Genomic DNA, 16,441 nt, shown 5'->3' on the forward strand with positions numbered 1-16,441 from the left:
TATCGATCGACGTGGCTTTACACATCGCCTATCGGGGCTATCGATTGTTGTGGCCTATCGTGGCTTTACATATCGCCTATCGGGGCTATCGATCCATCTGGCTTTACACATCGCCTATCGGGGCTATCGATCGTTGTGGCCTATCGTGGCTTTACATATCGCCTATCGGCGCTACCTATCCACATATAGCCTACCGTGGCACTTTACGATGAAGCATATTGTAATTCTTATCCTATTCCTTTTGTGTGAATCAGACATTAAAGTGAATGCCTATGCCTATTGTGGCTTTATTTTGGGGGGGGGGGGTTCCAATAAATAGCTTTTATAACTTAAGAAGTCTGATTCCTTCTTAACATTTTCTCTTGTTTCAGGATTGACATCTCTTCGATTTCCTAGCATTCAAGCCAGTCGATCTATTTCACTTTTGGGGGTAGGCTCCGCCAGAGATGTTCACAAGTCTCTGAGCTCGAGTCCGAGTCAAGTCTGAAGTCTTTGACCTCGAGTCCAAGTCAAGTCTGAAGTCTTTGAGCTTGAGTCCAAGTCAAGTCTGAAGTCTCTGGGCTCGAGTCCAAGTCAAGTCTCAAGTCTCGTTGTAACAAATAAAACTCTAATAACAAAAAGAAATTATAAACATTTATAAAAAAAACAAAGTTGCACATTAAGTAAGGTCAGTGGTGTAGTCTAGATTTTTGTAGTGAGTATACTGTGATTTTTCCCTCTCACCCTTATGCTCACTCGTCCCAGCGCAACGCACCACTCACACTCACAGAGTATGGATCTTCATGTAACAGAGCATTCTGAAAGTGTACTCATAAACACATAAACTGAATGTGTTATCAACATGTCAGTTTATTATAAGAAAAAAAAGAGTTTAACAGCCAATGGGTTTACAGCTGGGGAAACTGGACTGATTTTTTGACTGGTTTAGTGTTAATTAACATCTAACTCAGGGCCAAAACTTACTCAACTGTTAATTAAAATTAAATAAACTGTTTACAATCTTCAATCCGTGGCTAACACATGCATTGAAGGAGATAAAAATCCACCCTTTCAATAGCTATTATCTGACAACTATTGATAACATTACCATGTGTAATTTAATGGTGTAAATGTTTTTAATTAATACACATTTAAGATGACTATGAATTAACTCTTAACTTATAGTCATTGATATAAAAAGCTTCTTTTTTTGCATATAATACAAGCATTGTCTAAAAGGCGAAAATAGGCTTTTACTTTTATTATTACAAGACCATCATGTAGCCTAGACACCAAAACCAAGTGAAGAAAATTATCTCTTTAATTTGCAAGTCTGAACGGAACATCGCAGACATGAAGATCATCAAGATCATATACATCTTGAACGTAGATAGATATATAAATGAACACAGAGAAGGGAAGTTTAACACTGTGAAGCACAAGCAAACATGCTGAAGACAGCTAAAAACCATCAGGATATAATCACGGACTTATTTTATTGCACTTGAAACCTTATCTATTAAACTGGACTGATGATTTAAATGTTGTTTACTCACATGTGCGTTGTTAACTCTCGGATTTCATGTTGAAGCACTGCTCCACTCGTTCACTTCTCCATATGGACAATTCCTGTTTGTTTACAGTGTCGCGTGAGCAGCTACACTGCAGGTTCAAGTTCATTTGGCGCTAAGCAGACCTCTTGGTGATGTCAAAGTACCGCGAGAGCGATTCAAAGCAGATTTCTCCATGTGATAACTGAAATCGCTCTCGCGGTACTTTGTTGTCACTCGCTTGTGGGTTCTTGTGGCGCCACAGCAGTCTGCTTCCCAGTCACTCTAGATCCGCTATACCGGTAGTATTAATTTGATTTCATACGCCGATCGGATCGCGCAGTTCGGCAGGTACAGTATGACACAAAGTAGCGCAACTCTGGACCTGACTGGAGCTGGACCGGATACACTGAACCGCATGTGCGTACAGAAATCTGCTCACTTGAGCGCCTTTTTGCGGTTAAATTGTTTAACCATTTAAACAATTGCAAGCCTTAGAAACACGTTAATGATAAACTTACCCTATTTAAATTGCATTTTAATCCGTAAATCGCATGCGAGCTGAACCGCAGATCCGTCACAGCACTACCCATAGCTTCAGATGAATGCCACAGCAGCAGCTGCCTGCAGGTACAGTCGACAGGTGTGTTCGACATCGGCTGTGGCTGGATGTAACCGATCGGCGAGATTAGCCGCGAGCAGGCGGGGAGGTATGGAGCTGAAAACGGAGACGTGAAGTCGGACGCGCTGTGCTTCCCGTAGTTTGCTGCATTTACGTCAGGCATGGCTGATCACGTGCCGTTTGCTTGCTTAATCGCATTAAACATGATTTGTAAGATGTAAACTACATAAAAAGTGAATTATACTGTTTTGAATGTCCGTGTATGAGCATGAGTGGAACTGAAGAGGCTTACAGCATGTGTTTTTACAAGAATAAAGTTTAACATAAGTATATATTATTTAAATACCAATGTAGTGGGGTCTACGTTTTTTATCCATTTTATTTTGATGAAGATGATACAATATAACATCGCGACTACATGAAAAGAGCTTTAACTGTTATAAAAATACAGATTTGTGAGCATTTGTGGAACTAAGGGCGTAAAAATACCCACGAAACACACGTGAGTGTTGTCATGTGGTGAATCCGACCAATCGTGAAACAGCTGTGTCGTCATTACAGCCCGTGCAGCTCCTCTTCGGGAACTGCGCTGGCTAAGTCAGGCGGCTGATCTCGAATCGCTCTCGCGGTACTTAAAAACCATATGACACAGTCACGTGCCTGCAGCGCCAGCTTAAGTCGGACAAAAGTACTAACCAAAATGCACTGCTTCAAGTCAGCCGCCGATCGGTCTGCGCAGCGCCGCATGAAGTCGAACACACCTATTATGTATGTTCGCGGCCGCGCGCGCGGAGCAAATACGTCACGTGTTACGTCGTGGGCAGGTTGTAGGTAACGGAGGGAGCTATGACAGGGAGCTCATCAGACGTTTCCTAAAAATAAATGTAACCGGAATGCGCATGCTATGCCTTTAAGGGGCAGGTGATGCGATCAAACAGGTAGCCTTTAAAGTCTCGTGGGATTTAATGAAATTACGTTTGTTCTCGGGTTTCGCTTGATAAACGAGTGTGTGGGCCGTTCTCGGGCGCGTTGGAGGAGCTGCTTGTGTGGTTGCTGCTCTCCACGGGTTTGTGGGTAGATGCGACTTCGTTTGGTGGATTTTGATGAGATGGTTTGGTTTAATAGACTCGTTGTGTGTTTTTGGGATTGTTTTGTTCGCTGGCGGCCTGCTGATCTGGGAGCGCTGTGTGCATGCGTTTCTGCATTGGGGTGGCGGCGTTCGCTTTTGTTCTCCACTTTATGAATGAGTGCGTGTGTGTGGCGTTCTTTCGCATTGGAAGAACTGCTCATGCGAGTGCTGCTCTCGACAAGTGGTGTGAGTAAACCCGACTCTCATTCATGGTAGATTTTTTTTTTTAAGTGTTTGTTTAATTTTCTATAAATGTGTTTTAGGATTAAGTTGTGCTGACGGCCTTTGATCTGAAAGCGCTGTGCGCATGCAACTCTGCGTTAGGGTTCAGTCATCTGAGTGTGAGTGTATGATTAAAATGACGAGTTGTAATTTATACAAAATGTGGTGTTATAAATTTGGCATATGTTATTTTAGGGTAAACTTGTGTCTATACAGAGTTACGAGTACCAGCATTCATGGTGGATCCTTGGGAGTGATTGTGTGGTAACACTTCTGCCTTTAATGAGACTGTTACGGTTTGGTCAACATAATGAGTGATAGCGTACTATGAGACGGTATGTGAGAATTTTATGTGTATTTTAAGGTGTAATATGATTGTTTTGGTGAATAAAAATGTGAACTGGTTTTAATTACAGGTTTCAAATTCTCCTTCAGTTATTGCTACCGTTTCCTTTCCAGCTAAACTTTATTTAGCTTTATTTAGTTTAAAATTGGTTAATGTGTTTTCATTTGATTTATAATTTTTTTCTTTTTTTCTTGTGCAATCTTTAATTAGCCGATTGGTTTATCACTACATGGGAGGTCTTCTTTTGCTTTTGTGATTTTTGGTTTTTCTGTGTTCACGTGTGGTTTGAACGTTTTGATTCATTTTGGTTTTGTTTCCTCCCGCGTGGCGTTATCCATTCTATGATTTAAGGTTGTTTTGTTTGTTTGTTTGCTATTATATCTGTAGTTTTTTTTTCTCATCATTGGATTTACTTTTCCATCCAAAATTACTATTTTCTCTAATATTTGAATCTCAAATTTTGGTTATTGAAATATTGAATTTATTGCTTGTTTTGTGCTGTTTATTTGATTAAGCTTCTTTTGAATTCGTTAATTCTTTTGTTTCTTTAAATGTTGAGTTTAATAATAATTTTGCTTGTGTAAATTTGGCTTTCCTTGTCTTTAATTTGTTTCATTTGTTTATTTATACTCTTGCAAGATTAGACTATCTCAATGAGCTTTCCTGTGGAGAAGGCATAAACCTGTTTTCTAAATAAAGAAAAAGAACCGTTTTGTACTCTGGCTTCTTGTTCATTTATTTGGACTACCTGCGCTTAAAATTATTATTAATAGGGTCCCCTATCCCCAGAAAGTAGGGGTGGCGTAGTCAATCTGGTCGACATTATTAACAGCTACATACTGTAGGTTACATAAACATTGTTCACGAGTCGCGCGGCTCGAGTCCGAGTCGAGTCTGAAGTCTTTGAGGGTCGAGTCTCAAGTCGAGTCTGAAGTCACTGTGTGTGCGACTTAAGTCGCACTCGAGTCCGAGTCTCAAACTCGAGTCCCCATCTCTGGGCTCCGCCCCTGCCTCCAACATCAGGCAGGATCTGCCGGACTACAGCTAGACCCGGACGAAAGACGGGGCATACGCCAAAATAATCTTACGAGACTCAAGCATATATTTTATTTTGAGACTGATTTGAATTTCTGTCTTTTTGGAATAAATGTCATTCAAACGTTCACTTGCCTTCTGAGTCTTTATGGTAGAACAGATTTTTCTTGAGAATTTTCTTGAGTATTTTTTGAGAAATACCTCTGTAAAGTTGACCGTGCCTGTGACGTTGTCTATTTGTCATAGTTAATTTCTGTATATTACATTTTATAGCGTTACTGTACAGAATGTTCTTCTTGTCTTCAATCTCACTTGAGCTTGTTGATTCTCAAGTTGTATTTCTGTTATTTCTGCTCTGCAGTGTCATTTCTGCATCTTTGGTGATTGGCATATGTCAATCCTTGCATCTCTGTAAGCTCTTTTCTACTGCCCCTTGAACTGTGTGAACTGAGTTGTGCATCTACTAAATCACATGCATAGAGATTCTGAGTTCTTGGGTTCGAATCCCACCTGAGGCAGGTGTTAATTTCTTCTATTATTTATTATATTAAAGTTTTGTTCTTTCTCACCTATTCTTCTCGACCTATCTGTAGTTCACATATGTTCTATTTTTGCCATGTTTTCTGTTGCTGCTCTGCACTGCGGTGGTTCTGCTCTGTGATTGCTACGCTTTGGGTTCTTTGCTGCGCCTTGTGTTCTTGATGCACCTTGGTTGCTCAATTTGCCCTGGGTGATTGATACGTTGTATGTTTCTTGCTGTGCTTTGGGTGCGCATTGCGCGGAAGGTGCTTGGCCCCGTATCGCTGCTTGCAGCTATATATTTTATTATTTTATTGAAATTAAAGGTATAGCGGAAGATTTTACCGAATTATTTAAAAGAACCGCCCCTCGATATTTAAAAAAAAAATGCACACGCAACACTCCCGAGAGGGAACGCCTGTTAAACGCGTGCACGAGACAGAGAGAGAGAGAGCATGCAGGAGCTCAGTTCTTCTCTTCGCTCTGTTTACAAGTTTCTGTCGGCATGTTTACCGTGTCTGTGCGGTTCGTGACTTGTGCCAGGGCTAGCATCGCTAATCATAGCTTACATCAACTTTTACTAGCAGTGATTTTAAATGGATTTCTCCAAATAGCATGACAAAATGTACCTTTCCAGTAGAAACTTCGCGTGGGAAGCCCAACCTGTCCTTTTAGCTCACGCCAGCGTGTGAAATAGTCTCCCATAAACATTCTGGTCTTGTTTCTTTCTTTATAGTCCTTTCTCTTCTTGTCATACAATTCGTAGACACTTTTTCTCTTGCGACCCTCAGACATTTTGAAAAAAAAGACACAGCGAGAACGCGAGCTTCAATGAATGGTTGAAACCGTAGCACAACACACATACACGTGAAAGTGCGCATGTGCAGCAAGCGAACCTAGAGGCGAGCACGTACGACGGTTATACGTCAACATATAATCAAAATGATTGACATCTGGGATGACCAATAGTCTTGATGATCCACCCGGAAAACGGAAATCTTCCGCTATACCTTTAAAGGTGCTATTTGTAAGATATTTGGGTAACACTTTATTTTACGACCCCGCAATGTACTGCGTAATTAAACAAAATTTACAGCGTACCTATTTGTAACAACAGGGTACCTCTACAGTACGTACTTGTAGGTATACGGGAGCAATATGTTAAGTTTAGGGTAATAAGGGGTTAAGAATATGAAGAATTATTAATTATTTATACTCTAAGTATTTTATAACTACAGGGTACCTATTGTAATATTACGTGGAATGTATGACTTAGTCAAGTCTATGGGGAAATTATGTTTTATTTTTTTATGATTTTATTGTGAATTTTTCATATTCCCTACTGAATGTTGTATACAGTCGATGTCTATGAGCCACATCGGCAAATAAAAATAACAGCACATCATTTTTATTTTAGTAGCCTATACTTGCTTTTAATAACAAAAGTCCAGCTGATTTAATGTGGTTATCTTTTTTTAAGGTAAGTACAATAAAAATGGCAACTTATTCCTATTTACCAGGAAAACTCTAACATTTGCGGACATATTTGAAGTGGTGCTTTGCAATTTTGACTCTTTTATTTCAAATGACACAATACTGACCACAAAGCAGCACGCTATTTGTTTATTTTTAATAGGTGTTATCATTGGTAGAATAAAACTTTGCAACATGTGTAAACACAAGAATTTTAGCCAAATAATGAATGCAATGTCAAACCAGAATGAAACAACAGCAGATGGGTATCCAGCTCGCGCTAAAGCAAAGACGACTGCATGCGTACTGCGCAGGCGTAGTGCGCGCACCTGTCTGCGGGAGGTTTGCTGGATCGCGATCCTGAGGTAAAATTTCTTTAAGAGGTTTTAAAATCTTTCTACACTGTGTAGTACGACTGCGAGTGATGTGAGCAGGATCCGCATGCTGAATAAGGTGACTGGTTTTGTTAATACATGACTAACGCATTTCAAACAATGTTTTTTCAAGAAAGTTGCCAGCTAACTGTAGCAGCAGGTTAGCTAGCACATAAGTTAGCCTAAAGTTATTAAATGGCTCAGAAAACTCAGTTTTTTGTCAAGGCACAGTGAAGAAACATTTACTGAAGGCTTTCATTTATGTTTTTTTATATGTAATGCAGAACAGCATTTGTGAGACGACATCAACTCAACATCCGAGTGGACAAGAACACCAACAGATGAAGCCAAGCCGCAAAAACAACGAAAAATTGTCATGACTTTTTATTTGAAATAAAAGTTTTGGCTTAATTATAGTGTTTTAAAATAAAAATAACAATATTCTGTATGTTTATGGTATTTACCCTATAACATTTATAACAAGAGGTGAACAAAGCACCACTTTAGTTTACAGCCCGCAAATATGAGATTAACTAGTAATAAAACAACACAGAACAAGCCTGTTACAAGTGCCACTTTAATTTACAGCCCGCAAAGGTAAGAGATACCTGGTACATATACAGAACAAGCGGGGAATAAGCACCACTTTAATTTACAGCCCGCAAATATAAGAGTTACCTGGTAACTCCTGTATACATATACAGATCAAAGAGGTACAAGTTGCTATTATTTTTATTGTACTGTTATATTTTATTTGCCAACGTGGCTTGTAGACATCAACTGTAGGCTATACAATACACTTTAATCAGGTAAGTAGCAAATATGAAAAATAAATATAACAAAAAATCAATAGACAATATTACCCATAGATGTAAGTCATGCATACCACGTACAGTGTTGGGTAAGTTACTCAAAAAAAGTAATCCACTACAAATTACTAATTACTACTTTAAAATTGTAATTTGATTACATTACTGATTACTACATGCAAAAAGTAATCTAATTACTAATTACTTTACTTTTAAGTTACTTTGACAACATCAAAATGTAAAAAACTACAAAGTGAAACTGTCAGAAACAAGGACGGATAAACCCAAACGCAGTGTTAATGTGAAAATGTTTCTTGTAACATTTAAAAACAGTAATGATTACAGTGCATATTTGAATGCTTAAAGCTATTTTTGGTGTGATTTTGCCCCCTCCTAATATACTGGTCATATAGTGATCCAGAAATATTTGTAGCTTTTATAATAAGTTACAGATGTTTAACATTTATCATTAAACATTCTACATTCATTAACATCTATCTATCTATCTATCTATCTATCTATCTATCTATCTATCTATCTATCTATCTATCTATCTATCTATCTATCTATCTATCTATCTATCTATCTATCTATCTATCTATCTATCTATCTATCTATCTATCTATCTATCCACATTCATTCGCGATCGCGGAGACAGAACACGTCTTCGCATTCGCAAGGGCTTTTTGGTCAAGTTAAAGAATGTTAATATTCATGTTAGTTCGTTAAATATAACAAAAGTTGTTTTGGTAATTGTTTAAATAAACATATGATTACTTCATGCAGTGCACGCATTGAGCTCAAGATAAAATAACATAGTTAAACTAGATAGAAAAGTTCGTCGGAACAAACTTTATGTTGGCTTGAGAAAGCCTAGTCTGAGAGTAGAGTTTGACAACTTAGCATGAAGCTATCATGATTTAAGATAAAGCTAGCATGATTTAACATGAAGCGAACATGATTTAGCATGAAGCTAGCATGATTTAACATTAAGCTAGCATGATGCTTACATGATTTAGCATGTAGTTAGCATGAAGCTAGCATAATTTAACATGAAGCTAGCATGATGCTAACATGATTAGCATGAAATTAGCATGATGATAACATGATTAACATGAGGCTAGCATGATGATAGAATGATTAGCATAAAGCTAGCATGATGCTAGCATGATTAGCATGAAGCTAGCATGATGCTAGCATGATTAGCATGATGCTAACATGATTAGCATGAAGCTAGCATGATTAGCATGAAGCTAGCATGATGTTAGCATGATTAGCATGAAGCTAGCATGATGCTAGCATGATTAGCATGAAGCTAACATGATGTTAGCATGATTAGCATGAAGCTAGCATGATGCTAGCATGATTAGCATGAAGCTAGCATGATGCTAGCATGATTAGCATGAAGTTAACATGATGCTAGCATGATTAGCATGAAGCTAGCATGAAGCTAGCATGATTAGCATGAAGTTAGCATGATGCTAGCATGATTAGCATGAAGCTAGCATGATGTTAGCATGATTAGCATGAAGCTAGCATGAAGTAAGCATGATTAGCATGAAGCTAGCATGATTAGCAGGAAGCTAGCATGAAGCTAACATTTATTGCGTTGCTAGGGTACTAAGTTTGGTTGCTAGGAAGAAAATTGGCATCCCATAATGATCACACTTCAAGCCACAAGTAAAACGGTCCAACCCCCGTGTCTCTACAATGTTCTGATGCGGAGATATAAGGCTTTGTTTATTCTGTTGCTAGGGTACTAAGTTTGGTTGCTAGGGAGAAAATTGGCATCCCATAATGATCACACTTCAAGCCACAAGTAAAACGGTCCAACCCCTGTGTCTCTACGATGTTCAGATCCAGAGATATAAGGCTTTGTTTATTATGTTGCTAGGGTCTTCATATTTTGTTGCTAGGGGCGTGGCTTAATACCTCAATAAGAATCCTAAGAGACTGATTGGATGCCTGAGTAAAATGAGCCCACCCCTATGTCTCTATGACACTCTGGTGCAAAGATATCCATCTGGGCTTTTTATAATGGTAGTCTATGGGAGATGTTGCTAGGGTACCCAAAATTGTTGCTAGGGGCGTGGCTTAATAGCTCTGGGGTGATCCTAAGAGACTGATTGGATGCTTGAGTAAAATGAGCCCACCCCCATGTCTCTAAGACACTCTAAAGTGAAGATATTCCATCTGGGACGCTTTTATTCCCTTTTATGGGCATGTTTCCTGCCCCATTATAAGTCAATGGGAAATTTTGGGGGCCTCTTACACCCCAGCGGTACAGCTTACACCCCATTGTGAGGTATGTTCTTACACAGCCTGTCAGCCTCCTTAAATGTGGTAAGCCAAAAGTTTCTACAAGTTTCTCACTCGCAGCTATGACCCGTCAAAGTTTGTCTCAATGTTAAGTCAATGGAAATTTTGGGGTGTTTTAGCGCCCCGTTTAGGAATTCGGAAGGTCCCATCAGTTAGAAAAGATATAGCAACTCGAGTCAGATCAGACCGAAGGTCTGTCCAAAGTTTGATGGCTGTAGCTTGAAAGCTCTAGGACGAGTTAGAGTTAGAAATTTTAGTCTCAGAAGAAAAAGAATAACTAGATGAGGTTAAAGTTTGTGAACAAACTTTATGTTGGCTTGAGAAAGCCTAGTCTGAGAGTAATAGATGGAGCTGCAGTTGGGGCAGTTAAGTTAGTTGGGGCAGATGTGTTAGTTGGGGCAGAATTGGGCAGTTGGGGCAGAATGGGGCAGATGGGGCATTTGTGGCAGATGGGGCATTTAGGGTAGTTGGGGCATTTGGGGCAGAATTGGATAATTGTGCCAGACGGGGCATTTAGGGCAGATGGGGCATTTAGGGCAGTTGGGGCATTTAGAGCAGTTGGGGCATTTAGGGCAGTTGGGGCAGAATGGGGCAGATGAGGCAGTTGGGCATTTGAGGCATTTAGGGCAGTTGGGGCATTTAGGGCAGTTTGGGCAGAATGGGGCAGATGAGGCATTTAGGGCAGATGGGGCATTTAGGGCAGATGGGGCATTTAGGGCAGTTGGGGCAGAATGGGGCAGATGAGGCAGTTGGGCATTTGAGGCATTTAGGGCAGTTGGGGCATTTAGGGCAGTTTGGGGCAGATGAGGCATTTAGGGCAGATGGGGCATTTAGGGCAGATGGGGCATTTAGGGCAGTTGGGGCAGAATGGGGCAGTTGGGGCAGAATGGGGCAGTTGGGGCAGAATTGGGTAGTTGGGGCAGACGGGGCATTTGGGGCAGATGGGGCATTCAAGGCAGTCGGGGCAGAATTGGGTGTTTGGGGCAGACGGGGCATTTAGGGTAGTTGGGGCATTTGGGGCAGAATTGGGTAGTTGGGGCAGTTGGGGCATTTAGGGCAGTTTGGGCAGAATGGGGCAGATGAGGCATTTGGGACAGAATGGGGCAGTTGGGGTAGATGAGGCATTTGGGGCATTTATGTGTGTGTGTGTGTGTGTGTGTGTGTGTGTGTGTAATATTGTGTTTCTGTGTGTGTGTGTGTGTGTGTGTGTGTGTGTGTGTGTAGTTGTGTGTAGTTGTGTGTGTGTGTGTGTGTGTGTGTGTGTGTGTGTGTGTGTGTGTGTGTGTGTGTGTGTGTGAGTGTGTGAGTCTGTGTTTTTGTGACAGTATGTTATATATAATTTTGTGTTTGTGTCTGTAATTGTGTGTCTGTGTGTAGTTGTGTGTCTATGTGTATTTGTGTGTGGTTGTGTGTCTGTGTGTGGTTGTGTGTGTGTGTGTGTGTGTGTGTGTGTGCATGTCTATGTTTTTGTGACAGTATGTTATATATAATTTTGTGTTTGTGTGTGTAATTGTGTGTGTGTGTGTGTGTAGTTGTGTGTCTGTGTGTAGTTGTGTGTGTGTGTAGTTGAGTTTGTCTGTGCTATTGAGTGAGTTTTGTGAGACAGAGATAGACTGAGAGAGGTTGAGAGATGATGTAATGTATTTGTATGAATGAGAAGACAGTTAGAATTTGAAAATAAACACTCAGCCTAAACATTCTATGAATGTAAGTCTATGGGACTTTTTTGGGATGTTTGATCGGACGGTTTAGGAGAACCGTAAGTCCGATCTCTTAGAAAAGATATAGCAACTCAAGTCAGATCAGACTGAATGTCTGTGCAAAGTTTGGTGGCTGTAGCTTGAAAGCTCTAGGAGGAGTTAGAGTTAGAAATTTTTAGGTCAGAAGAAAAAGAAGAATAAAAATAAAAATAAGTTTAAGTGCAACAACAGTATGTTGGCTTTCTCAAGCCAACATAACTAGATAGAAAAGTTCGTCGGAACAAACTTTATGTTGGCTTGAGAAAGCCTAGTCTGAGAGTAGAGTTTGACAACTTAGCATGAAGCTATCATGATTTAAGATAAAGCTAGCATGATTTAACATGAAGCGAACATGATTTAGCATGAAGCTAGCATGATTTAACATTAAGCTAGCATGATGCTTACACGATTTAGCATGAAGTTAGCATGAAGCTAGCATAATTTAACATGAAGCTAGCATGATGCTAACATGATTAGCATGAAATTAGCATGATGATAACATGATTGACATGAGGCTAGCATAATGATAGCATGATTAGCATAAAGCTAGCATGATGCTAGCATGATTAGCATGAAGCTAGCATGATTAGCATGAAGCTACCATGATGTTAGCATGATTAGCATGAAGCTAGCATGATTAGCATGAAGCTAGCATGATAAGCACGAAGCTAGTATGATAAGCACGAACCTAGCATGATTAGCATGAAGCTACCATGATGTTAGCATGATTAGCATGAAGCTAGCATGATTAGCATGATGCTAACATGATTAGCATGAAGCTAGCATGATTAGCATGAAGCTAGCATGATTAGCATGAAGCTAGCATGATTAGCATGAAGCTACCATGATGTTAGCATGATTAGCATGATGCTAGCATGATTAGCATGATGCTAACATGATTAGCATGAAGCTAGCATGATTAGCATGAAGCTAGCATGATTAGCATGAAGCTACCATGATGTTAGCATGATTAGCATGAAGCTAGCATGATTAGCATGAAGCTAGCATGATGCTAGCATGATTAGCATGAAGCTAGCATGTTTAGCATTAAGCTAGCATGATGTTAGCATGATTAGCATGAAGCTAGCATGATTAGCATGAAGCTAGCATGATGCTAACATGATTAGCATGAAGCTAGCATGATTAGCATGAAGCTAGCATGATTAGCATGAAGCTACCATGATGTTAGCATGATTAGCATGAAGCTAGCATGATTAGCATGAAGCTAGCATGATGCTAGCATGATTAGCATGAAGCTAGCATGATGCTAGCATGATTAGCATGAAGCTAGCATGATGCTAGCATGATTAGCATGAAGCTAGCATGAAGCTAGCATGAAGCTAGCATGAAGCTAGCATGATTAGCATGAAGCTAGCATGATGTTAGCATGATTAGCATAAAGCTAGCATGATGCTAGCATGATTAGCATGAACCTAGCATGATGCTAGCATGATTAGCATGAAGCTAGCATGATTAGCATGAAGCTAGCATGAAGTTAGCATGAAGTTAGCATGATTAGCATGAAGCTAGCATGATGTTAGCATGATTAGCAGGAAGCTAGCATGAAGCTAACATTTATTGCGTTGCTAGGGTACTAAGTTTGGTTGCTAGGGAGAAAATTGGCATCCCATAATGATCACCCTTCAAGCCGCAAGTAAAACGGTCCAACCCCCGTGTCTCTACAATGTTCTGATGCGGAGATATAAGGCTTTGTTTATTCCGTTGCTAGGGTACTAAGTTTGGTTGCTAGGGAGAAAATTGGCATCCCATAATGATCACACTTCAAGCCGCAAGTAAAACGGTCCAACCCCCGTGTCTCTAGAATGTTCTGATGCGGAGATATAAGGCTTTGTTTATTCCGTTGCTAGGGTACTAAGTTTGGTTGCTAGGGAGAAAATTGGCATCCCATAATGATCACACTTCAAGCCACAAGTAAAACGGTCCAACCCCTGTGTCTCTATGATGTTCTGAAGCGGCGATATAAGGCTTTGTTTATTCCGTTGCTAGGGTACTAAGTTTGGTTGCTAGGGAGAAAATTGCCATCCCATAATGATTAAACTTCAAGCCACAAGTAAAACGGTCCAACCCCTGTGTCTCTACGATGTTCAGATCCAGAGATATAAGGCTTTGTTTATTATGTTGCTAGGGTCTTCATATTTTGTTGCTAGGGGCGTGGCTTAATACCTCAATAAGAATCCTAAGAGACTGATTGGATGCCTAAGTAAAATGAGCCCACCCCTATGTCTCTATGACACTCTGGTGCAAAGATATCCATCTGGGCTTTTTATAATGGTAGTCTATGGGAGATGTTGCTAGGGTACCCAAAATTGTTGCTAGGGGCGTGGCTTAATAGCTCTGGGGTGATCCTAAGAGACTGATTGGATGCTTGAGTAAAATGAGCCCACCCCCAAGTCTCTAATGCTGCGTTCCAGGCAACCTGTAACCCGTAACTCACGACTTCAAAATCACGACTTACGACTCTGAACTGGGAGTACATCGATCTAGTACGAGTTCACGGGTGGGAAGTCACGGGTTTGACTGCCGTTCCAGTGCACTTTCACCGGTAGAAGGTTGTAAAAACACGAGTTACAGGCTGCCTGGAACGCATAAGGTCGTGAGTCGTGGTTTTGAAGTCGTAACTTACGGGTTTAAAAACCTGCCTGGAACGCAGCATAAGACACTCTAAAGTGAAGATATTCCATCTGGGACACTTTTATTCCCTTTTATGGGCATGTTTCCTGCCCCATTATAAGTCAATGGGAAATTTTGGGGGCCTCTTACACCCCAGGGGTACAGCTTACACCCCATTGTGAGGTATGTTCTTACACAGCCTGTCAGCCTCCTTAAATGTGGTAAGCCACAAGTTTCTACAAGTTTCTCACTCGCAGCTATGACCCGTCAAAGTTTGTCTCAATGTTAAGTCTATGGATATTTTGGGGTGTTTCAGCGCCCCGTTTAGGAATTCGGAAGGTCCCATCAGTTAGAAAAGATATAGCACACCTCGTCAGATCAGACCGAAGGTCTGTCCAAAGTTTGATGGCTGTAGCTTGAAAGCTCTAGGACGAGTTAGAGTTAGAAATTTTAGTCTCAGAAGAAAAAGAAGAATAATAAAAACTAGATAGGTACATTTCCTGAAGAAAATGTGAAGTGGTGCTTGCCGTGGCAAATTTCGGGCGACAGTATATGATTATACTCCAAATCAAAAGTAAAAAGATCCAACTCCCGTGTCTCTACGATGTTCTGATGCGGAGATATAAGGCTTTGTTTATCCGGTTGCTAGGGTACTGTATTTGGTTGCTAGGGGGAAAATGGCATCCACTAGTGATTACCCTCCGAGTCACGAGTCAAACGGTCCAACCCTCGTGTCTCTATGATGTTCTGATGCGGAGATATAAGGCTTTGTTTATTATGTTGCTAGGGTCTTCATATTTTGTTGCTAGGGAAAAAATTGCCATCCACTAATGATTACATGCCGAGTCACAAGTGAAATGGTCCAACCCCTGTGTCCCTACGATGTTCTGATGCGTAGATATAAGGCTTTGTTTACTATGTTGCTAGGGTACTGTATTTGGTTGCTAGGGAAAAAAATTGGCATCCACTAGTGATTACATGCCGAGTCACAAGTAAAACGGTCCAACCCTCGTGTCTCTACGATGTTCTGATGCTGAGATATAAGGCTTTGTTTACTCTGTTGCTAGGGTACTGTATTTGGTTGCTAGGGGAAAAAATGGCATCCACTAGTGATTACCCTCCAAGTCACGAGTCAAACGGTCCAACCCCCGTGTCTCTACGATGTTCTGATGCGGAGATATAAGGCTTTGTTTATTCGGTTGCTAGGGTGCTCAAATTTGGTTGCTAGGGGCGTGGCTTGGGAGTGGCCAATGATGTGCCCAATTGTTACACCCCTAGTCACAAGTAAAACGGTCCAACCCCCGTGTCTCTACGATGTTCTGATGCGGAGATATAAGGCTTTGTTTATTCGGTTGCTAGGGTACTGTATTTGGTTGCTAGGGAAAAAATTGACATCCCACAATATTACACTCCGAGTCACGAGTCAAACGGTCCAACCCCCGTGTCTCTACGATGTTCTGATGCGGAGATATAAGGCTTTGTTTACTCTGTTGCTAGGGTACTGTATTTGGTTGCTAGGGAAAAAATTGGCATCCCATAGTGATTACACTCTGAGTCACGAGTCAAACGGTCCAACCCCCGTGTCTCTACGATGTTCTGATGCGGAGATATAAGGCTTTGTTTATTCGGTTGCTAGGGTAATGTATTTGGTTGCTAGGGAAAAAATTGGCATCCCATAATGATTACACTCCGAG

General features: G+C 40.6%; 1 long non-coding RNA gene across 1 annotated transcript; it reads left to right on the forward strand.

Moving 5' to 3' along the window:
- The first annotated feature begins 3,347 nt into the window (after positions 1–3,347).
- LOC141364196 (uncharacterized) lies at positions 3,348–4,580 on the forward strand. Its single transcript, XR_012369842.1, has 3 exons — positions 3,348–3,466; positions 3,544–3,621; positions 3,698–4,580. It is a non-coding gene; the product is annotated as an uncharacterized lncRNA (long non-coding RNA).
- The last annotated feature ends 11,861 nt before the right edge of the window (positions 4,581–16,441 follow it).

Source organism: Misgurnus anguillicaudatus, chromosome 6 (assembly GCF_027580225.2).
Source record: "Misgurnus anguillicaudatus chromosome 6, ASM2758022v2, whole genome shotgun sequence".
NCBI classification, from domain to species: domain Eukaryota; kingdom Metazoa; phylum Chordata; class Actinopteri; order Cypriniformes; family Cobitidae; genus Misgurnus; species Misgurnus anguillicaudatus.